Source organism: Hippocampus guttulatus, chromosome 6 (assembly GCF_054856545.1).
Source record: "Hippocampus guttulatus isolate MCC_2025c chromosome 6, RoL_Hgut_1.0, whole genome shotgun sequence".
NCBI classification, from domain to species: Eukaryota; Metazoa; Chordata; class Actinopteri; order Syngnathiformes; family Syngnathidae; genus Hippocampus; species Hippocampus guttulatus.
Window position 1 is genome coordinate 6,330,557 of NC_141266.1, and position 24,355 is coordinate 6,354,911.

Here is a 24,355-nt window from a genome sequence, read left to right on the forward strand (position 1 = left end):
AAAAACAACAACTATTTGGCACCCTTTCTCTTTTTCCGAGTGGCATTTGGTGAGGTTGCAGCAAGGGAGATAGGATAACGCTGAAAAAAGGGGTCTGAGATTTTGTCGTTGTGCTGTTAAAAGCTGTTAACTAAATAAACGTGGAAATATGCAGTATTTAACAGAATTGTCTTTTCCTTGAACTAAGTCACTTCAAAATATTATATATCTTACTCTTTTTTTTTAAAAATATACACTCTATTTTCTCTGAAAACCAATTTAAAATTAAAATTAAAGTGCTATTTGACAACAGGGGTAAATCAGCACTCCCACAAGTCAATCAATTGTGACCCTGTATCATACAAATGCCGTTCTAAATTAGTGATTGAATGTGATTCTGGGACGGTGTTGTGTTGATATTGGCAATGGCAATGTGTTGAGGTTGTTTGTAGCTCCCTAGACATGTCTAACTGACACCATGCCCACCAAATAAACCGGAAGGCAAAAAAAAAATAATTCTGGATCCTTTTTTTTTTGTGCACCCAAATTCTTGAAGAAGTCTCACAAAAATGTAGGAGAGAAACAGAACAATAGAGGGTATTGTGGGCTCATGTGAAGGCACACTGTAAAGAATCCCGGTATGCTACATGCTGAAAATTGAGAAGTGCTGGTACTTCATACCACTGCGTACTGGCTTGTGTTGTGAGTGTGCCCTAAAATATAAGAAAAGAGCATCACTGAGTGCTTTTCTTGCTTAGACTCTTGACTGACATCTCGGCAGCATTTCAAAGTTTGCAGTTTGTCAGCAGTGGCCAGTTTGTAGTTAATCCGACTGATTTGGCCTATTTTACTATGCTTGGATATGTCTACTATTATTCATACAGTTTCAGTTACAGTAGGGCGGCACTGTGGTCGACTGGTTAGCACGTCGGGCAACTGGTTAGCACATCCGCCTCACAGTGCAGAGGTGCAGGGTTCGATTGTGTGGAGTTTGCATGTTCTGCCCATGTCTGTGTGGGGTTTTTCCGGGTACTCCAGTTTCCTCCCACATTCCAAAAACATGCATGGTAGGCTAATGAAACACTCTAAATTGCCCCTAGGAGTGATTGTGAGCGCGAATGGTTGTTCGTCTATGTGCACCCTGCAATTGGCTGGCAACCAGTTCAGGGTGTCCCCCGCCTACTGCCCGAAGACAGCTGGGATTGGCTCCAGCATGCCTGCGATCCTCGTGAGGATAAACGGATTAGAATATGGATGGATGGATCCCTTCAATTATCAGAACTTTCTCCTGGAACTTGCACACTCTAAAATTACCCATGATATATTTTCCTTCAGGGATGCAGGATACGATGCCAACAGGATTTTCAGGTGGTTTACAAAATGTTGATGGCATAATGGAGGTGTGTGAACACAAATAGGATATGTATTCTTTAATGGTGCAAACTTTTTCACATTACACTATGTGTATGTTGGAAATGTATTTCATTTATATCTTTCGTTTTTTTTCCCCTCTGGAATTATCATACTGTCATGAGCAGAGACCAGAAGTAATGTATATTATGTCAAATCTTATGCAAAATAAATTAAAAAATGAAATTAAATTTGCATGCCTGCTTCTTTCTATTTATCAAATAATACAATCAAATGTTTGCTGCCCCCAAGTGGATAAAATTAGCCTTTGCCTTGTGATATATTTAAGATTTACAAAAAAAATTAATTGTGATTGTAAAGATGTGATTGGTTGTTTGTCACTCCACAATATGTGGCCTGACTGACGATCAGTTTAGGGTGTAGTCCGCCTCTCTCCACACATGCATAATATGCATGTATATGGGTAAGTGACATCAAGCCCAAATCTTCTGTCCAGCTGGTTTATATCAGTTAAAAAATGTTTTAAATACATAAAAAGCACGGATGTGAATTTCTTCTAGCGATGCAGGATCTTTGAACTTTCAAATAAAACAATACTTAAAGTTGATCTGATTATGCCCAGTTTATAAATAACCATTTGGTGCGGACGTCAAGAAATAACCGATTTAGTAATTCTATTTTGAAATGCATTTGAAGACAGGAGGTTTTATCATCCACGAGACAATCAAGGATCCGTGGGAGCAGTTAGCAGGTTTGTGCTCTCTGATAACTACATCAAAAGTTATCCTTTTTAGACCGTCTCCCACTCAGTGGCGAACGTTTGCGAGTGTTTGCTCGGATATAGATTTTTCGGCAGGGTTTGTTCGAAGTCGCAAAGGTGCTCGACAGACATTCACACTGACCATTGTGCTAAATTACCCGAGTTCACGGGACCTGCATCCTGTAGAAGGCATGGAAAGTGAAATTAACTTGAACAAAGATCATTTGCCGATACGAGGCCAAATTGGTTCCACAAGGTGGAATTCTTTCTGATCCCGTCACACTGACTTGCAGGGAAGAATTGAGCTCCAAAAAGAGGTGTGACTCATTAGGCAGAGACGCAACCCGCTGAGAGATGCGCTTCTTTATCAAGTTAGGTGCCTCAGGCTGTAATTGAGCGATACGGCGGTTGGATTGGTCACATGACTTTTTCTCCAAGCGGCGCACCAACACAGACACTTTGCTCTTATTAACTTGACACATGTGCCGACGAGTCGATGTGCAGGACCCATCACGTATTATTAAGCTAAATACCCTTTTGTGGTGTTTCACTTTTTGTTTTTTTAATGTTATTAATTTATTGTTTTAACTGTCTTTTTTGTTGTAGAACACATTTTTGCTCCATGTACAGCACTTTGGATGTAGCAGTTTAAAGTGCTCAAAAAATAAAGCTGAGTTTATGTGAGTTGAGTGGAGAACCTTTATTACTTGTGTTTTGCACTTCAATTTATTTTGAACCAAGACGATAATAAAAGTCAGGGAGTTTTCAGTTTGTGTTTGTATTTTGGACTTGAAAATGAGAGGTCTATCTTTAACATTATCTGTCATTCGTTTGATAAAGATTTTGTCTCAAAAGTATGACTGGTATTAACGCTTTCATTCCACAAGACGTACTTGTCCGTCTTTTTTAGAATTAGGCCCCGCCTACCAAGGACGTACTTGTACGTCTAAGTCTTCTTTTTTGCGTCATAGAGAGGAGGAGGGTCTGATTAAATCTGTGAATGAGAAGTAGTAGTTTGCATTGTAAATAATGTCAAAAAGTGACCAGTAGGTGACAGTGGTGCCTCACGTGCTTGAAATGCATGCTTTTACAAAAAGCTCTTTTTCTTCCTTTTTTGCACAGGAATCGCCATTTTCATGAAACTTAGCATTTTGTAATGCCGATTGCTGAAGAATGGAAAAAGAAAGAATTTTTCTGCTGAAAGAAGAGAGTCCAAACTTTATTTTGGTAGGCTCCATGTTTAAATAGCATGAGAACCAAATATTCTGTGGGCCTTGCAAGATCAGTCAAAATCCAGTAAAACGCTGGGACTGAGGGGGGTGCTCCATTGAAAATGGCTGGGATTGAATGAGTTAATGGTTACTTGGTGTTGAAAAAGACAGCCACAGTTCAGACACTTAGAAGAGTCACACTGAAAAACATTCACACCAACGCCGGTACCTGCATAAAAAAAAAGTGCAGATGCCCTCCTGACTTATTGCCTCAGACATTCAGTATTATCACATCACTGTAAAACGTGACGTGAGGCGTCATACTGGCAAATACACACACACACACACTGACACTACCCTGAACACAAACACATTTCGTTCTCATCAGCAAACTGGTGAGCAGCCACTCTGCTCGAGGCATAGTCCATCATCGCAGATGGACATAGCATGACAGCAGTGAGAAACTGCCAAGTCTCGACCCTCACCTGCATGCAATAATACCTCAAAGGATATTGAGGACATTCCTCAGACATCGGGGAGACAATCGGAGGAAGGCAGTGGAGAGTTTCATCTACGCATCACAACACTAATGTTGGTTGCTGACCTTGCAGCATCCCACTGGAGATGACCGAAAGGCGAAAATGTTGCTGTAAGCTCCAAACGCTTTCCTGACCAGGAAGTCGAGCAGGGTTAATGGATGTCAGAGGAAACGGAGTCTACGTAAGCGTTATTTGCAAACTGGGAGACAGTCAAACAGGTCTCTGACTGATTCTTTTTATTTATTTATTTATTTTTACAGAAGCAACGGGCATAGAAACAGAGAAAATGAGGCAGACTGCCAAACGTTGAGCGTTAAATAACATGTACAGATTGTTTATAGGGAGCAATCCACCACAAGAATGGCGCTTGAACCCACCACCTCGTACAGTATATGTTAGAGGGCATAACTCCGTTAACTCGATGGTCCACGCTTATGCACTTTAAAGTTGTCGACATCATCCTTGTGAAGCAAATAAAGATATATATGCAACTGTTAAGTCCCACGTGAAACATAAATACAGCATGAGGACAGCGTTCCACTTCACCCTGCCATGCAACTTTTGACTCATCCACAAGTTCGTCATTCATATAATGTTGCAAAGGGTTCCAACTAAAGCAGCTACATGGTGACTAAAATTACTTTCCTTCCTCGGTACACCGTAACATTTATCAACCATAGGCACAAATGCTTGAGAATACTTTTGTTGATGCTCAGCTAACAGGAGTATAGACAGAAAATAGGTTATTTAACCCTTTCATGCATCAATAATGATAACCTCTAACCTGATAACATGATAGGTTGTCCACTTTAGTAAGCACCGGGCCTTAAAGGGATAAATAGACATACAGTACTGATCCAACGTGTGGTCAGATTGTTGGTCAGTTTATTTCAACTCACTCATTAATGGTCAGCCTCGAAATATCCGAATCAGGTCAAGTCTAATTTAAACCCCAATTATCCCTCAAGCAGGATATATGCAACACACAGTCCAAATTTCTTAAATCATAGGAGCTATCAATTGTGAACATTTCTCAGAGCAAAACGCCCAGTGCTCCGATACATTATTATTAATATATTATGAAAAGAAAGTTGGAAAAAAAAACCAATCTGATGCATCTATTGCAATACGGTCAGCAGTATATTAGATTTAGATCTCTGTTATCAAGAAACAAAAGCAAATTGTTTTAGATAGGCTGTTGTGTTACCCCTTGCTACAGTGTTCATCCTATCATGTGTCTCACTCTAATACTAATACGAAGACACACTGCAGATAATTCCAGTATAGGAAAATGAGGTCACACGCATAAGAATGTGAGATGACATGTAACAAACTGTAACCAGAATGAAACCCACATATTTTTGGGTTACTTTAATGGTGACGAAATGAAATAAACATGAATGAGAATAATATGGCCCGACCGCTTTCACTATAACCACCTTGATTTCAAAATTGACTGTTCTATTGAACATGATGTTTTTTTAGACGCCCGGCTGCATGATCGACCACGGCCATGTATCGAACGTCTCCAAAAGTGTCTTCCTTTGCAGTTCAGTCATGTAGACTGAGAGTACTGCAAAGCAATAATACCTTCTCTCTTGTTTGACTGCCTGTTTTAGGTTAGTGCATGCTTGTCTTCATAAGAATGCCTTGCAATGCCTGTAGAGCACAGGTGTCAAACTCCTGTCCTCGATGGCACGTTTCAGATGCTTTGTATTCAGTGGCGGATGCTGGTCTGTCAAGGAGGGGAAGCTCAATTTCTGCCTACATCATAAAATGTCTCCGTTTATTTAAACGTGAATTCTGCTCTCCGTTCCTTTTCAAAAAAATGAAAAGGATGCCTTCAGCATAAGATCGATGATTGGCTCATTTCGCTGTCAATCAAAAAGAGATTCAGCCTCAGACAGATCATCGAATCATCATGCAGAAAAGCTGAGCGTCCGGGCCAGCCGACTGTCCATAGACTCCCAGAGACACTGAGCGTCCGATGGGCGGGACAAAACCGGCATTTATCCAATGACTCGTCTCGTTTCAATGCATTGGGACAACCTACACTGAAGTCTCAAGACGCCCAGCGTCCGCGCGGTCGACGCTCAGCGTCCACACAGTTTAAAGCACAGTGAAGCTGCGGGGATGAATGAGAAGAGAGTCGCGTCGTAACCACTAATAAGAAGCTGATTCGGACAAAGGTTGAGCACGTTGTAGCGCATATTTAGTCAATGACATGTCCACACAATTGTACGTACACACACATATTTGATCACTTACTTTTTGACATTTTAGGGGAAGCTGAGCTTCCCTCGCAGTCTTAGAGCAATCGCCTCTGTTTGTATTTTTCTTTTTAGATGTTAGATGAGAAAGCATGTTTTAGGTGTTTCCCCTCCTCCACCCCAGCTGATTCAAATGATGAGCCCATCAGCAAGCCTGAAAGCGATTCCAATCATTTGAATGAACGGTGTGGGATGCACAGCATAGATTCATTGCTTTAAGACGACACGTTACAAATTTAAGACGGTTTTGAGAGGAAAACGTGAAAACCTGATATGTATAAAAAAAGAAGTGGCCTGAGGCGATCACTCAAATAATATTTTTTTTCACTACAGAAAAAAAGCAAAGTTGCTGGCTGACAGTCTCTCTCTATCCATTATATTTTTTTTGTTGTGAAACATTCCTAGCACTTTGTTTTGTTTTGTGGTGGTCAAAGGACCTCTTCGCCTCTGTTCTTTTCAAACAGACTAGGAGTGATTGTCCTTTTATGAAGACCTTTGATCTAAGAAAAGAGATGCTGGTGATGCAGGTTTGCATGGAAACTTTGCATGGCAAATTGGAAGTTGAAGCACTTGCACCGATACGACCTATGTACACGAATTGCATACTCTCGATGTATATACCCTGTATATATTCTCAAAGCATATTGAGAAAAAAAAACCCATATTTCCATGTCTGCTTTACAAAAGGTACCACAAGGTAATCAAACATTGATTCATACTTTAACTTTTGCACAAAAAAGTATGTGTCAGTGACAAGTGAGTTCAAGTGTGCTGGGAAATACTCTCCCTTCCGCTTCTCTTCAAACAATGCCTGCCTCAGATGCCCTTCCTTCGCATGAATCCCAATTGGGAAAAAAACTTTTGCTGTATCTACAATACAGTTGATGCTGTGCAAGACTGCGACGTGGGAAGTACCTTTCAGAGAAGCAATCTCATGTTGGATTGATCTTGATTGGTCCATTGCAGCCGTTTTCTTTTTATGATGAATAAATTCTCTATAGATCGATGACGCACTGGAGCTCTTGGAGCATTACCTCCTTCCTGTTTGGCCTCAGAATAGACAGAACGAAAGACTTGTCTTTTGGCTCTTCTGTCTCTTTTGGGCTAGCAGCACGAATACGGCGGGTTTTCTGACTGGAACCCTTGGTTTTGGTATTTCAACATACGCATTTCCAGTCACAAAGTGTGTTTACCGGCGTGACGCAGAGCTCCTCCTGTATCTCCTCCCATACATCCTCCCCCCAAACTGGGCTTTCACCCATGTAAAAATGACTTTGGAAGGAGTTTCAGGAAGCACATATCTGTGAAGCACATTTGTTTAACAGTTTTAGCACCACGGGGAAGTGCGTATGTAAGGAACACACCCAGATGCCTGGAGTCATTTTAAGAATGGGTCTCATTTAACAAACCACCGCCATTTTGAATATTTTATTTTAAAATTTTGCCCTGAACATGTTAGCAAAAACACATCTATCCACTCATAACCACCGTTGACACAGCAACTTTGAATTAGTCAAATAAACTGGTCAATATAAAGATTAAACAAACACCTTTTTAAACATAATATGCTTTATAGGGAGGGGCGATATGGCTGAAAAATGTTTCACAATACGTATAAGCATTTCATTTCGATCAATATTGATAATTACAGGATTTTTTTTTTATTAAACCAATGTTAAATTAGAACGATGAATTACATGTATTCAAGATAAAATTAAAAACAATGAAATTGATGCAATATATAATTCAATAAAACACTGCAGTGCTATCAAGAGGAACAATAGCATTCAAATATCTGGCGGTAAAAGCTAATTTTCAGGGAATGTACACTGATGTTGTGGACATTGTCACATAGTGTAACATGCAATGTTGTGAACGTCCATGCTCCTCCAGCAGTGCATCATTCCTCAATGCTTATTTTTGGAAGATACGACTCCAAAGCAGTATAATCGATGCCGTTAGATTAACCTTCATTCGTCCTCCATACAATTTAAGCATTAGACTCTGTTGGAGTGTATGCATTACAATTGACCTTCCGTCTTTGGACAAATTCATCCTTTTAGCTGTTTCATTATGTTTTAGGACATTTCTTACTTGTCTGTGAAGGAAGAAATATTCCTTGTGTCCCTTTTGTCAATGTCTGTCCCGTTAAGTTTTCCTTGTGTCCACCTGTGCTTGTCAACCCCCTCCCTTGTGTCAACCATTCAACTCCTTCGGGCACTTGTGTCTTGTCCAGGTATTCCTCGTTGTCTCGGTCAGTTTGTATTTAGGCCCCATCCACACGAAAATATGGTTCACTCTACCCGCCCAAGTTATTTACCCTTTGAGCACTCCACACAGAGGCGGCGTTTAGGAGTCTGAAAACGATGACTTTTATAACAGTTTCCTAAAATGGATAGACCTGTAAACACTGCTCCTTGCACATACAGATTCATATAATCAGCTCTGATTTTTGATGACCCTGATTTTTAGAATAACACTTTGGCATTGACAATTGTTTGCTCTACTGTCATCATGTCATCTCTGTTTCCAAAGGATATGTAACACATTAAGTTAACCGTATACAGAATCAATGTCAAATGCATCCACCCACTCATGAGCAGTCAGCATCAGTTTCAGGAAGACAGGATGCTACGATTTGATTCAGCTGTAGAATGACCTCTTGTCCATGATTGAGGATATCTGAGAAACATTGACTGACATCAATTTAGCAAGACGAGAGATTTTCTGGTCTTTACTGTCAACGAGATTCCCAACGATTTTGTTAGATGCTTTTGGGAAGGCCTTGCCAACAAAAACCCACATTGGCAGACTAATGTCTCTTTTAGTTCCTGGATAACATCGCGCACGATCTCAGAACCGAAAGTGCATAAACAAGCACTGAAAGCGCACAAAAAGAGCACTGAATGGGAGAGCTGATGCACACTCCAGACAGGGAGGCCGGAGCTGGAATTGAACCCGGTACCTCTGCACTGTGAGGTACTAACCACTGCAACACCATGCCAATCTCTACTTCGCTATTATCAGTGCTAATACTATATATACTGCAGCGCCACCTCACAGCGGCGAGCAATGTGGCTGACAGAAGAAGGAACGACTCAGCATGGCTGACTACTGAGGATGTAAGCAAACAAATATGCATGTTATGTAACCATTTAGTGGCGGCCCGGTAGTCCAGTGGTTAGCACGTCGGCTTCACAGTGCAGAGGTACTGGGTTCGATTCCAGCTCCGGCCTCCCTGTGTGGAGTTTGCATGTTCTCCCCGGGCCTGCGTGGGTTTTCTCCGGGTGCTCCGGTTTCCTCCCACATTCCAAAAACATGCATGGCAGGTTGATTGGACGCTCTAAATTGTCCCTAGGTGTGAGTGTGGGCGTGGATGGTTGTTTGTCTCTGTGTGCCCTGCGATTGGCTGGCAACTGATTCAGGGTGTCCCCCGCCTACTGCCCGAAGACGGCTGGGATAGGCTCCAGCACCCACCGCGACCCTAGTGAGGATCAAGCGGTTCGGAAAATGGATGGATGGATGTAACCATTTATTAAATCTGGGGGGAAAAAATGGCACATGCATTTCATTTATCGGACGCTAAGTCTATATAGTGATTATCATAACAGGCCTAGGGGTCTGTATGACAAAAGGAATAGAATGGTTAAAATGAAAGACTTGCATAGGAAAGTGAGGTCTTTTAAGGAAAACTAAAGTGTGTGTTTTGGAAGTTAAAGAATCTTCTCATTTCGGTCAGCTCACCTTTCGTGTTTATGACATTTAAGACGGCTCTAATTGCTGCAAACGTGTTACAGTCTCTACTAATGTTAAAATTAAAGGCCGCTGTAGAGTTTCATGAGATTGGTGGAGCGATGATTACAAGCGGCAGATATTTTATCAAGCAAGCTCAAGATGACCTTGAGTTGTCTGTGAGCACAGATTTATGACAGGATGCCGACAGGCTACAGAAAACCGCATTGGCGAAGTTTATTTGTTGGGGCCTGTGTGGGAACTCTCCTCTCAATCTCTGACACACACAACGCCGCTTTAAGGACTTTATCCCAAAAGAATGTGTCAGATTCTTCCCAAAACTATTTCACTTGTTTTATCAAATAGGAATTATAATGTGTGCAGTTTTCGGGGGGATTGCTATTTCCATATTGCAGGTCAATTCAAGATTTGGGGGCTTAATTTGTCATTTAGACGCTATCTGTTTTTTCATGTCAAAGTGAACAGTAAAATTAATTTCTTTATTCTTAAAATCTGACTGAGGCCTCTTTAATATGTAGATATAAAAAATCAGATCTATATCCAATGTGACAAGTCTGGATGCTCATCCGACCTACACATCATCAAAAGGGGAAAAATGTCACAATTGTTCGACAAAACAGACAGGTGCGAAAAGCAAAGAAGATGCTATGGAAGAGATACGTACACAGACGGACGGACTTGTCAGTTCAAGTAGAAAATCCTTCCATAAACATGTGATGTTGTGTTCTGTGCAAATGCGTGCCACTCGACGTGTTTGTGTGCATGTGTTTCACTTCACGGATGCATTGGACATTAGAAGTCACATTTACTTTTGTAAGGTTAACAATCACAGAAAAATCGAGGCACAGGCAGACGGATTCTGAGCTCTGTGGGCATACGCGTGGATGTCGGAAAACATGAGCGTGCATCAAACTCTCTGAAACATTCAGAAATCCATTCTTTGGTCATATTGGTATTATCGTTATCATTCTTACAGTTTTATCCAAAGGATCAGGGTGAGAATAGACACTATGCATGAGGTCCACGGACATATTTCATTCATCAGTGGTTATCACTTGGCTTGGGGATCATTTGAATTTGGACGATTCCGGTTCTGGCACTTCGATTCAGTATCGGTTCCTCGCAGTTATTGATCCAGAATCTTAAAAAATATATAAAATAAATTAAAAAGGGGGTGAGTGGGGGCAAGTTGGGGAGGGGTACCCGGAGTTATTTTTAGGGGATAAATGAAAATTAACTTCTCTTTTCATTACTTTCATGAACTTTTTACTGTTTGTGATGTTTAGTTTGAGTTATTCAAAGAGCTATTTTTAACTGGGATATGAATTTTTCACAAGAGCTATATGTTTGAGAACTTCAAAAAAAATACAATAATGCAGCAATTACTTCATGAAAGCATGCTCTTGATGGGCCAACCTTGTGGGGTTTTTCTTTAGAATGAAAAAAATACATAAACAGGTATTTGACAAACACATCTGCAAGCAAGAAAACGTCATCTCATCTAAGCAGTCTATGCTTACAGAGACTGATATACACATACAGTATATCCATGTATGTATTGATGTATATGCAATAAGCTAAATATTAGCTGGCATTTGCATTTGTGTTTTGACTCACTGTTTTAGTTCCATTTGAACTTGTTGGCTTAATGTTGGCATTAGACCTGTGTATATGATTCTGACTACGGGTCCGGATCCACAACAGTTCTTAAGTCATTAGTTAGAACCTGGCTGTTGCGGCCGCTGGGTCAGCCTGGGCAGGCCGAACCTGCAAAGGGTGACCGCCGCCAACGTAGGGTTCCGGGGACACCACAGGAAGGGGTGCCCAACAGCCGCGTGCGCGCGCACACACGCACGCACGCACGCACGCACACACACACACACAGACACACACACAGACACAGACACAGACACACACACACACACACACACACACACACACACACACACATCTTGTTCTGTATGTAATGAGGCTACCCTTACGTTGTCTGTTGCTAAGCCAGCCAAGAGTAGTGACAACCCTTGTGTCATACACATGGATGAATGTTTCTTTTTCCACACGGAGATGTCTCCACGCGAGATGTGAGTGTGCTACATTTAAGAGAATCAAAGGAGCAGCTGGGTCCGGCAAATGAAGTCTGTTGTGTTTACACCTACAATAGGGCACCCCCGCCCTTTTAAAAATAATAATAATACGCTAAATACGATGCTTGCGCACATCTGTGAAATTATCAACCATAACTCTCGTGCAGGTTTATGATGCTCGCCGCTCCGGTTAAGAAAATAGAGACTTATATGCTACTGGTTTGAAAGTTCCCTCCACTTCTGAAAGCCGACTTTTAAGTTCACCATTGTTTTGCCTCGGAATCTTTCCAATTCCTTCTTTTCTTCACATTCTTCCTGTTTCATTTGTGCCCGTCTTATGCCCAGTGGCGAATAAGGGATGGGCTTTTTTTTGATTATCCGTAGGTAAACATAGTGTCATAGATTCAGCAAAGCCCATGAAGCCCAAACAGGTCAGCACAAGGCAAAGGCAAAGGGCCGCTCGGGGTTTTCTAACATCTCATACCACATAATCTTGTAAGGATCATGTTGCCACTGACTGCAATTGGACGGGTGAATCAGGTTCCTTCTGGACCACACTTTAGTTTTGAAATGTTTTGTTGCCAATTTTTGTTGCTGCAGTCACAGTCGGAATGGAGATTGAATCTCTAATCTGTATGCCCTGATTGAGCATCTGAAAATTCCAATGAACTTAAAGTTTCTTCTTGACTCTTGGTGTATTTGAAATAGTGCTGACATATTCAACACCAAAGTTGAAGTCAAGACTCTCCACACAGATATAAAACCTCCGGCAAATATGATGGGATCACCAGTCTGAGTGGATGTTCATTCACAGACATGACTATCATCATTTCGAATGGAAACTTTCAAGAAAAACTAAAGCAAATCAAGGGGAAAAAATGCGGTAGTCAGTCACAGTAACATTTTCATACCAAGCAGCAGGAAAAAAAATAGGGAATCACTCAATTCTGAGTTGGAAAAAAACACACTTTTGATTTCACGTGCATCGATTAGATGTACCAATTAATCTGCAGTTAAACAGGAGTGATCACACCTTGGAGAGCGATTGCAACATGTGGACTTATATGAATCATGGCTCCATGTCAACTGAAACAAAGGAGACGACGATTAAACTGTTTGAAGAAGGTAAACCATCATGCAGTGTTGCGACAGATGTTGGTTGTTCACAGTCAGTTGTGTCTGAAATCTGGTCCAAGTATAAACGACAACGAGAAGGTCGTTAAAGGCAAACATCGTGGTAGACCGAGGTAGACCTTAAAGACCGAAAACTTAAAGCAATAAGGGGGGGACAAACAGCAAAACAAATGCATTTTCTCCCCGGGCCTGCGTGGGTTTTCTCCGGGTGCTTCGGTTTCCTCCCACATTCCAAAAACATGCATGGCAGGTTGATTGGACGCTCTAAATTGTCCCTAGGTGTGAGTGTGGGCGTGAATGGTTGTTCGTCTCTGTGTGCCCTGCGATTGGCTGGCAACTGATTCAGGGTGTCCCCCGCCTACTGCCCGAAGACGGCTGGGATAGGCTCCAGCACCCCCCGCGACCCGAGTGAGGATCAAGCGGTTCGGAAAATGGATGGATGGATGAGAAATAAATGGGAGCAAACTGGAATAGGATTTACATACAGAAAAGCTAAATGCAAAGCATGATTAACACCTAAACGGGGAAAAAAATAAGGTTATGTTTACCATGCAGTGGGAGGTAGTGAGGTTAATAAAGATAAAGCCTCTTAATAACACACGACGAACTTTATTAATTGGTACTGATACTCATCAGAGCTTTTGAGATTGCTGATCGCCTCACCTTCTGAAGTGACGAGAGTTCAGAAAGCAGCAAAACATGCAAATGTAGAGTACATTGTCGCTGGCCATTTTTTCATGCCATCCTATGACCCTGAAATATGATTAGGAAGCAGGATCTAAATGTTTTTTTCTTCTACTTCTTTTGTCGGTATCGGCATCGGTTTGGAAAAGCAGCAAGTTATCGGTTATCGGGTTCAGTGGAAAAATAACAGTTATCGTGCGTCCCTAAGTGACTCCATCATTTGTTTCCGCTGCTTGGTTTAAACAAGTCACTGCAACTGACTACATTCGAATGTTTCTTAAAGTCAGAAAGTTGACATTTGAAATTATTACATTGTTGACATTTGAAATTATTACAGTCTTGTGTCATATCGGTGCTCTATTTTTTTTTCTACAGATTCCAACAACTGAATGAACATCCCCCGAGACTGGTGATTCCATCATATTTGCCAGGGGTTGTACATAGTATAAGATCTCAGCAAAAGTCACTTGATCTCCACAGATGATCAATATATTGAATATTTCAGCTTTTTCTCAGGGAGAGCTGGGGGCGGGGAGGGGGGGGGGGTGGTCTTAACCAAAGTGTCTAATAAGCTTTGAAGTCAAGATGGTGCCCGAGTAGGCAGCCGTCGGCAAGTGCTCTCATGAGCCTTGCTTTTTTTGTTGTTTTTTGGTTTGTTTTGTCACTTTGTGTTTGTTGTTACGTCGTGTGGACCTGATGTGGACTTTTTTCAGCATTTTTTGGTCACGACATTCATCAAGGAGGAGACTCTGTGCTTGGTGGTTGCGCCTTCTCGGCAGCATGGGTATACCAGCACTGTTTTTGCCTGGGAGGAATGTCGGCGCCATTTGACTGTCGTTGCTGGACTGTCCCGGGGCGCTTGTGTCTTGCGCCTGTAATGGGCAGCATTTTTCACAGCCCCGCTTTGTTCAGCGGAGAGATCGGTGCTGTTGAACGGTCTGCGGCTGGATGGATGTAAGGCTTGAGGAGCCGACGATGAGAAGAAAGGAGCATTAGCGCGGAGCGCCGATGCGGATGTGGAACTGGGAGTCGCGGCTTGGAATTGAAGTGGATTTACATGGGACAGGAGAAGTGAACTAATCTCTTTTCGTCAATGGACGCTACAGCTTCGTGTTTGCTTTCAAAACTTAGCTTGTAGCAGACGTGGGCACATTTTCAGCATGACGTCTCTGATCCACTGGTGAAAGGACAGTTTGATCCTCTCCTCTTTCATCTATAACTGCTTCAGACAACAACGTGTATGCAGAAAAGTGGTGAAGATTGCACGACTGTCTGTGTCCTATGTGTTGTGTTGTGTTATTTTTGTTATTTTGACTTCAAAATGGCGCCGCGTGAGTGGCTGCCTTTCCAGCAGCTCCTATATTTTGTTGTTCTACTTCTTCCTTTCATAACTTTGCTGCTGTGAATTGGGAATTTCTCCATTGCGAGACTAATAAAGGTTTTTCTTATCTTCTTATCTTAATAACCAATGTAACTCTTCAGTGGCTTTACGTTGACAAAACATTCCTCCCGCCTGAGGTCATACAGCCACTGAAATCTCTGCCCCAATGGAGTAGCTTAGAGCATTGGACAGTAACCAGCCACAATCTTTTTTTTTTATTTTTTTATCCAAGACACACCCGACTGTTTTAGGCAATAATAAAACAGTTCAACCAATGGATGGGGTTTCCACAATCTACCTTCTGGTGGACTGCGAACAGACAGGTCTGGTTTGGGCACTCCTGTTCTTATTCTAAGTGTGTACTCCATCCATGCACGGCACCACACTGCCCCTAAAAGCCCAAGACGGCAAGGAACAGACAGTAATTTGCTTTTGTTTTTTTCCAATTGCTATTATTGTAGTATACTCGATATACCTTCTAACCAATCTATCTTCTCGTTGTATTTTGAAGTAAAATTTAATGTTGAACTTTCAAGGGTTCAAGGAATTTTCCTTTCTTCAACATTCAAGGATATCAAGATCCAAGGACTTTTTTTGTCATACCAACACACATTTGCACATTAGCCCGGTAAGTCTCAAGACTTGTGGAAAAAAAAAAACCAGAATATGAAATAAATATGATGACGAGAAATGCTCAAAGACAGTCTAGCTTGTCTTTAATATCAGCACATGCAAGACGCTTGAATATCACAGGTTGTTGACAAGATCATTTTGTACTCTGTTCAATGTGCAGGGATGAAAAGGCATGAGGCTATGATGATGATTTTGAGTAGTGGAGTTTAAGTAGTTGAATAAATACTGTTTTTCAAATCAATGAATAATCAAATGTGGTGTCAATCTCAATCAAAATAATTGTGATCATTTTTGACATAATCGTCCAACCCTAGTTGATGCTGTAGCTTCTTGTCCTTCATTTAATGCTGCACTTTTTTCCTTTTTTATTTATTTTTGTCTTCCTTTTGTGACTCGTGGCCCCCGGCTGGTCCGGAAATCCCCGCCTTCCTCATAGGCCAGCCCACCCCTGCGATTTTGGGGTGAGGTAATAATACAATATTTATCAAATAATTGATGGCCCGATTCAAATTTTAAACATCTGAATCATTTCCAACGAAACCTGAAAAAATAATGCTATATAAACTGTGATTATGTTCCCTGATTCGTTGGACCGATTGCATCAGCTGAAAAATGGTTGTCCTTTTCATCTAAGTCCAAATACAACGGCATGATCTTCAAAGAGCAGAATCAAAATCAAAATGCTATTAAAGCTTCTGCAATTTTGCAATCTTCACGTGGTATTTGTTTTATGCCATCTGATTCTATCATTATTTTAATTCATGTCGCTAGGCGGGCAATGATTCAGGCAGGCTGTTCGCTGACACGAGACTGGAAACACTGACTTTGCCAAGTGATGACAAACAGGAGCCTTCGAGGGAAGAACATGCTTGGTGCTGGCACGACTTGTGAGACTGCACAAACTCAACAGCTGAATGGAAAATGAAACTTTAGCACCTTGCGTTCATCCCTCAAACTAAACAGTGTCCAGACCTTGTCGACAATTGATATCCATGAAGTTACGTGGTAGGCAAAGTTAAAATGGCAAAGTGGGGAAAAAAAGCAAAGGCCTTATCTATTGTGGTAATGTTCTATGAAATATATATCTGGAATAGACAACTTGCGCAGGATTGCAGAATAGAAATAATGGACAAGAAAGAAATTCAGCGTGCCAGTCACTCAATGCAGGCGACAGCAGCATGTGCTGAAGTACGGCGAAGTGATAGGGCAGTGCAGATTATCACTTCCCCATCTCATTTTACTGTTGCTCCCTTCTCTAAATAAATCTCTCCCTGAAATGAGCATGAAATCAGCTACTTTACACACTTTCATTGTTACATGAGAAGATTTCCGAATACCGTTTCCGATATATTCTGCTTCTATTCATTTTACTTTTCTCATGGTATGTACATTACATGGGCTAGAATTTCCGCCCCGCCATCCTATAACCTGGCAAATTGCTCTCAAGATGAAATGTGAGACCTACATTATAAGGCCAGTGCTTCCCCACATATGCAACTATCTAAGGCGAGCCACCACAAGTAAATTTTGGGCGTCATAGATTTTCGAGCAACCTGAAAGTCCGTGTTTATTTTATTTTTTTTGTCATTTAGAAATGAGGCAAAACGGTTGACTAATGCCAGCTAAGACAGAGGCGCAAGGTTGTGGCATGCTGCGTTTTATGAATCCAGGCAGGACAGTGAAGACGCCATCTGCATAGCCTGCGCTCCCGTAATGCAGCAGCCAATACCACTAGACTCTAGTGACTAGAGGCGAGTGGGATTCATTTAAAAAAAAATAAAAAATCCAGCAGCTTACAGCTCTGCTCTACAGTGTTCATTTTTTTGCTGTTTTTGAACTATTTTTATGCTTGTTTGCAAAGATGGACATTCCATCAGGACTGATGTCACTAAAGTGTATAAATACCCTAAATCAGGGGACTCGAACCCCGGTCAAATGATCAGGGCCGTTATCAGGTTATTGCAGAACTTGCTGATGAGTTGATTATTTGAATCAGGTGTGCTGCGGAAGGAGGGACGGAAAACATGCAGAAAAGCGGCCCTTCGAGCGAGACCCTTGCCCTATGTTGAATCTGAATGTCTGCAGTTAAAGCACATCTTGTTGGCTTCATTTCAAATCCATTGTGGTGCTGCAGTGAGAGGCAAAATGATGTGAATTGTGTCCGAGTCCCAATATTTATGGACATGACGGGAAGTATTCATCAATGCTGCTCGCAACATAAATTTGGAGAGGTTTACAAAGTGAATTTTTATTCATGAGCTGAGCACATTCTCATATGATTATCATCAAGAGATAATAATATCCCACATAATTATTACTCCTCCACCCCTAGGGTCAAACCAATGCACCTTTTTTTTTGAAATATCTCATGGTAAAACACCAAAATAAAAAGCATGACCGCAAAACCGTAACATTAATTCAACTCAACTCAACTGTATTTATCGAGCACTTTAAAACAACCACCGCTGTATACAAAGTGCTGTACATGAAGGACAAATAATTTACACAACAGCTAACAACAAAACAATAAATGAATAACAAAGACAGTGGGAAAACACAAAAAGAGTAAAACTAAAAATCTAGGTTCAACATCAAGCGAACAAAGGATGACCACTACTTTGGTCGAAAGAAATGTATTAATTTATAATTTTATCCGATAAGTGTAATAATTTCAATAGTTGTCTATTTTTTGTTGTAATATGTGCTTAGTTTTATTCAAGCAGTCGCATTTTGAGTGTTCTATTAAAATCCAAATCCAACTGCTTTAGTTTGGGTTGTAAACAGTGTGCAATCACACACACACACACACACACACACACACACACACACACACACACACACACACACACACACACATTCTCCAGACAACAGCCGGACACCCACCACTGCAAATAGATTCCGATCCAGTGGGAAACAGTCAATGCTTGTCCAGGATTTACACTGGTTCCTCCAGTTCTTTCTCAAACGAAAGTGAAATCAGACTCAGCCAGATAGCTATATCCATTTTCCTGACAATGTTTAAAGGACAAATCATCGACCTGACCAAAACCACAATACTGATCAACCAGCAGCAGAACTCAGACATCCGTATGTTCAGAGTAATTGGTCCACGCTACACCACATCACAATGTTAATTACACACACTCGATACACACATCTAAGATATATATGACAAGTTGAAAGGTGGGTGGAGGAAAAACATAGCCACACAGTAGTGTGTTATCCTGATGGAATTGTCAAGGGTACAGTAGCTCCAATTTTACAGGAAATCCCCAAATTAGCAGTGATTGCAGCTTTGAGATAAGACAAACAAATGGGAGGTGGGGGGTTTTTGTTTGCTTTTTTTTTCCAGGGTTTGCCTTTGACCTGTTCTCTGAGGGAGGGCAGCCACACCCCTCAGGGATCTCAAAGTCAACACGTGCAGGAGGCTCTGTTTCGTTTAACAGCCATCTATTATCTCAGAAGATTTTATTCATACCTTTTATGTAACTGAGCGGAGTGTAGCTCATGGAGTCAGACCTGCCATTTAGGGCAGTTTTTAACTAACTGCATCTTCTGGCAGAGCTGGACAGAATTACTGTGAAAGGTATCTTTGGTATCCATCTTTGGTATCCCTGACTCAAATGAGATGAAGTCTGCTTAGCAGGCGTGATGCACCAATTTCAGTGTGTTTGCAAGTCCTGAAATAACTTTTTACTTTTAGGAGCAGTTTTGCGAATCAATGACTTAACTTTCTGATTTTGTGGAGTATTCTTGGTTAATCCCAGGATTTCAAGGAAGGAACAATAAAAATATGACAATGTAACCAATGAAGAATTGGTTTCCTTTTTTTTTTTAATTTAACAAGCCTGTTTAAAAATTTACATTGTGAATAGCAGCAAACTGCATTTTTTTTTCTCTAGAAACTTTCTCAGTGGAGCAAATTCAAATACAAATGCTTGGTATTTCTTGAAGGGCTTGTATGTTCCATGAGACAATCTAAACTGTTTTTTCGATTAAAAAAAAGATCTATCCATCCATTCATCCATCTATTTTCTGATCTCCTTTCGGAGGGTGCTGGAGCTTATCCCAGCCGTCTTCGGGAAGAAGGCGGGGGACACCCTGAATCGGTTGCCAGCCAATCGCAGGGCACAAGATGAGATCTACTGTAGTGTAATTTTAAGAAATGTTATTGTACAAATCTCAAAAGTCGAAATTAAAACTCAGGACTGTCGACCTAAGCAACTGGTCAAGTCAAGTCAAGTCAACAGTATTTATAGAGCACTTTCAAACAGCCATCGCTGCATACAAAGTGCTGTACATGGAGCAATTTAACATGCACAATAAACAGTAAGACAAATCGGTAATAAAGGCAGTAGAAAGCACCAAACAGTAAAACCAAGAACAAATCTAAGTCATGCTGAGTCGAATGCCAAAGAATACAAGTGAGTTTTGAGGAGGGTTTTGAAGATGGGCAGCGAGGAGGCTTGCCGAATGTTTAGTGGGAGGTCATTCCAGAGAGAGGGACCAGCAACAGAAAAGGCTCGATCCCCTCTGAGCCTCAGTTTAGTTCTTGGTACTTCTAATAAAGTCTGGTCCACAGACCTGAGGCGCCGGGCAGGTGTGTAGGGGCGGATGAGCTCAGAGAGGTAAGGTGGCGCGAGATTATTCAGAGATTTGAAAACAAATAAGAGGATCTTGAAAATAACTCTAAAATGAATGGGGAGCCAGTGAAGGGATGCCAGAGTAGGAGTTATGTGCTCCCTCTTACGAGTACCAGTCAAGAGGCGAGCGGCGGCATTCTGGACCAGCTGAAGGCGCTTAATGGAGGACTGGCTGACTCCAAAGTAAAGGGCATTGCAGTAATCGAGCCGGGATGTGACAAAGGCATGAATTACCATCTCAAAGTGTTCATGTGAGAGGAGAGGTTTTATTTTGGCCAGCTGTCTAAGGTGAAAGAAGCTGGATTTAACAACGGCACCAATTTGCCGATCGAGTTTGAAATCACTGTCCAGTTTAAGGCCCAAGTTTGAGACTGTTGACTTAAGATAAGGAGACAGGGTGGAATAATCTATAGAATCATCGATACTAAAAAGTTTTGTTTGTGACAGCACTACTTAGTCTTCGGCGCGTTTAGGCACACTCAAAGCCAGGGCGAAGCTTGTTCCTTGCTAGTTGGTGTGGCGTAAAAGGGGACAGTGGAAAACACTTAATGTGTGTGTGTGAAAAAGATTAACGTGGTTTATATTTAAAAAAAAAAAAAAACATGACCAATCACCACCAAAATTCACATGCACATCTCCACTAATGCCCTCTTCAACCTCTGAAAAGATCAAAGCAATCGAATTGTCACATTATTTTGGATTTTATGCCCGTTAAGTGTTTTCCTCGTTGAGTGACATTAAGCTTGAGTGGAAGGCGGTCAAATTTTGACTCACAAACTGCAATGCAGAGCCGCTTATTTTGAGCTTTGAATTTCGCAATTTCCAAGACTGTGTGTGAGCGGGTAGAAAACTGAGAACCTTCGGCTGTCAGCGTTTGAGTGCAAGCATTTGCATGCGTTCGGGCATATTCTAGAGAGAGAGAGAGAGAGAGAGAGAGAGAGAGAGAAAATGGAAGAGGAAGCGAGCATGCATAAAGTGCATTCACCCCCGAGTGTCAGCTGTGAGGGGTGACCTGTTGAGGCATTCCTGGACTTTGTGGTTGGTGACTGTCGCACTGGCTCCAGTTGCTCTGAATACCACGGGCCACCAATAAAGTCACAGCATTTCATGTGCCAGGAAACGGTTGACAAGAAACAAGGCAAGACAGCCCACACATGCTCACCATCAAACATCGGTGCTCACCATGCAACACCAAGCATCAAATCAGGTGTCAAGGGATTTTCATTCCTATTCTCTTCCAAAGTAAGACACCTTCATAAGTCCCCTTGGAAGTACAGAAGAAATAATTCCACTGCTCCTTTCAACAGAGCGCCACATAGAGGTTTGAACACAGTGAAGAAAAAAAAATGTTCTGACAATAAAGACATCCTGGCTACAAACTGAAAAAAGAAGGACCAAATAATGGTTGATGTAAAGTTACACATGCACAAATGTCATTGAAACAATTAAATGGAAGAGTTGAGATGCGGCTTCACAGTGCAGAGGTACCGGGTTCGATTCCAGCTCCGGCCTCCCTGTGTGGTGTTTGCATGTTCTCCCCGGGCCTGCGTGGGTTTTCTCCGGGTGCTCCGGTTTCCTCCCACATTCCAAAAACATGTATGGCAGGCTGATTGGGCGCTCTAAATTGTCCCTCGGTGTGAGTGTGGGCGTGGATGGTTGTTCGTCTCTGTGTGCCCTGCGATTGGCTGGCAACTGATTCAGGGTGTCCCCCGCCTACTGCCCGAAGACGGCTGGGATAGGCTCCAGCACCCCCCGCGACCCTAGTGAGGATCAAGCGGTTCGGAAAATGGATGGATGGATGGAGTTGAGATGCTTGGGTGATGAGATGATGTAACTTTTTCCCCCCCAAATAGGAAGGTGGCCATTGGTGGATTAATATTTTCATCCATTGTGCAAACCGCTGATTCTCACGAGGGTCGCGGCCATGTTGGAGCCTGTCCCAGCTGTCTTCGGGCAGTCGGCGCAGATACAGCCAATCGCAGGGCACAAACACACACAAACAACCTTGACACTCTCACACCGAGGGAGTGTTCATCCATCCATCCATCCATTTTCTGATCCGCTTCATCCTCACAAGGGTCGCGAGGCATGCTGGGGCCTATCCCTGCTGTCTTCGGGCAGTAGGCAGGGGACACCCTCAAACAGTTACCAGCCAATCGTAGGGAACACACACACACAGAAACAACCTTGACACTCACAATCACACCGAGGGAGTGTTCATCCATCCATCCATCCATTTACTGATCCACTTCATCCTCACAAGGGTCGGGGGGCATGCTGAAGCTTATCCCAGCTGTCTTCGGGCAGTCGGCGGGGGACACCCTGAACCGGTTGCCAGCTAATCGCAGGGCACACAAAGACAAACAACCATCCGCACTCCCACTCAAACCTAGGGACAATTTTGAGTGTTCAATCGGCCTGCCATGCATGTTTTTGGAATGTAGGAGGGAAACAGAGTACCCAGAGAAAACCCACGCAGGCCACACAGGAAGGCAATCGAACGCGGTACCTGCTGATTTATTACATTTTGTGTGCCTATCAAGGGATGACAAAAATCTGTGATATTAATTTGACATTAATGAAGATAACTATGCAAAGCAAGAGATCCAAGCAGTGAAGTAAAAAACTGCCCTACCTAATTTTAAAGATTCGAACTGGATAGGGAAATGTGTGGATTTATGCGCATGCAGTTGGACCAACAACGGTAGCAGTTTTGTTTTGTTTCTTTTAAAAGGGAAAGTAGCTTGTTTTCTGCCATTTAATAACAGTGCATGTCGGACAGGAAAGATGTCAGCTTGGGGGAAGCCTCGCTTTGGAGCTCTCTCGCTCCCATAAAAGGCCCTGCAGGAATCTAATACAATACTGTTATCATGCCCCACAGTAATCTTTTCCCCAAACTGTATGGCAGTGCTGATCAATGCAAGCCACCAGAATGCTTATGCCAAGAAAAAGATAAATGTGAAACATAAAATGGACAACTGGTTTTGGCTATGCGCTTCTGACACAGCAGGACAAACACAGGAAGCAAACAAAACCTTATCCATGTGCACTGTGGCTAACTTAACACAAAGCTCGGACTGGAGTTCTACTTGTGCTGCTGTGAAACTGCATTCTATGACAAACTAGTTTCTGATTTGCATACCACATAACTGACTTTACCTTACAGTGTTTCCTTCGTTGTTGGATAGATCGAGCGCTTTATGCATGTACAGTACACACAATGAAAACAAACTCATATGCCAATACACACACTGTTTTTCTACGTTGTACTACTGACTACTTTTGTGAGTACAATGCAGTCTGTGTGCTTTTGACCTCAAAATGAATTTTGCACAGAATAGATATGTGGAAATGCCAATGCAATTATTCAATTTACACTGTTGTTGTGGCAACTCACCATCCTCATCATTTACTGACGGTTGAAATTTCTGTGAATTATACCTAATTAATTATTGATTAATTGTCCAGTACTCGATTCGGCTACAATGAGTATGGATGGTTGAGTCGGGCCACAGCTACATGTCCAGGAGATGCTGAGAGTGGATGGGAGCAAACCGGGGTCCCCACAGTGGCGATTCAACCATTTTGACGCAGACATATGCTGAAAAGGAAGTGGACAGAGAGTACTGTTGCATCTCAGCTAAGCAGTTACGTGGCTAAAGCCAACCCGTGACTTAATTTTAAGCACAATGGCTCCACTAATCTATATTGAGACAAGACGACGTGTCGAGGCACTTACAGTGATATTGTGAAATCAATATTAGGGATCCACCAAAAAGAAAATTCTTGCCGAAAAAAACTAAAACCAAAAACTGGGAAACTATGGCGGAAAAAATGAAACACAAAAAGACCTTATGATAGCTTCAAAACTTTGGAGGGAGGAAAGGGGGCTGAACCTCGAAATGTGTGCTCT

The 24,355-nt window shown here is 42.0% G+C and overlaps 1 protein-coding gene across 2 annotated transcripts in view; it reads right to left on the reverse strand.

Moving 5' to 3' along the window:
- plecb (plectin b) overlaps window positions 1-24,355 on the reverse strand; it is a 120,738-nt gene that overhangs the window by 90,618 nt on the left and 5,765 nt on the right. The window lies entirely within an intron of this gene.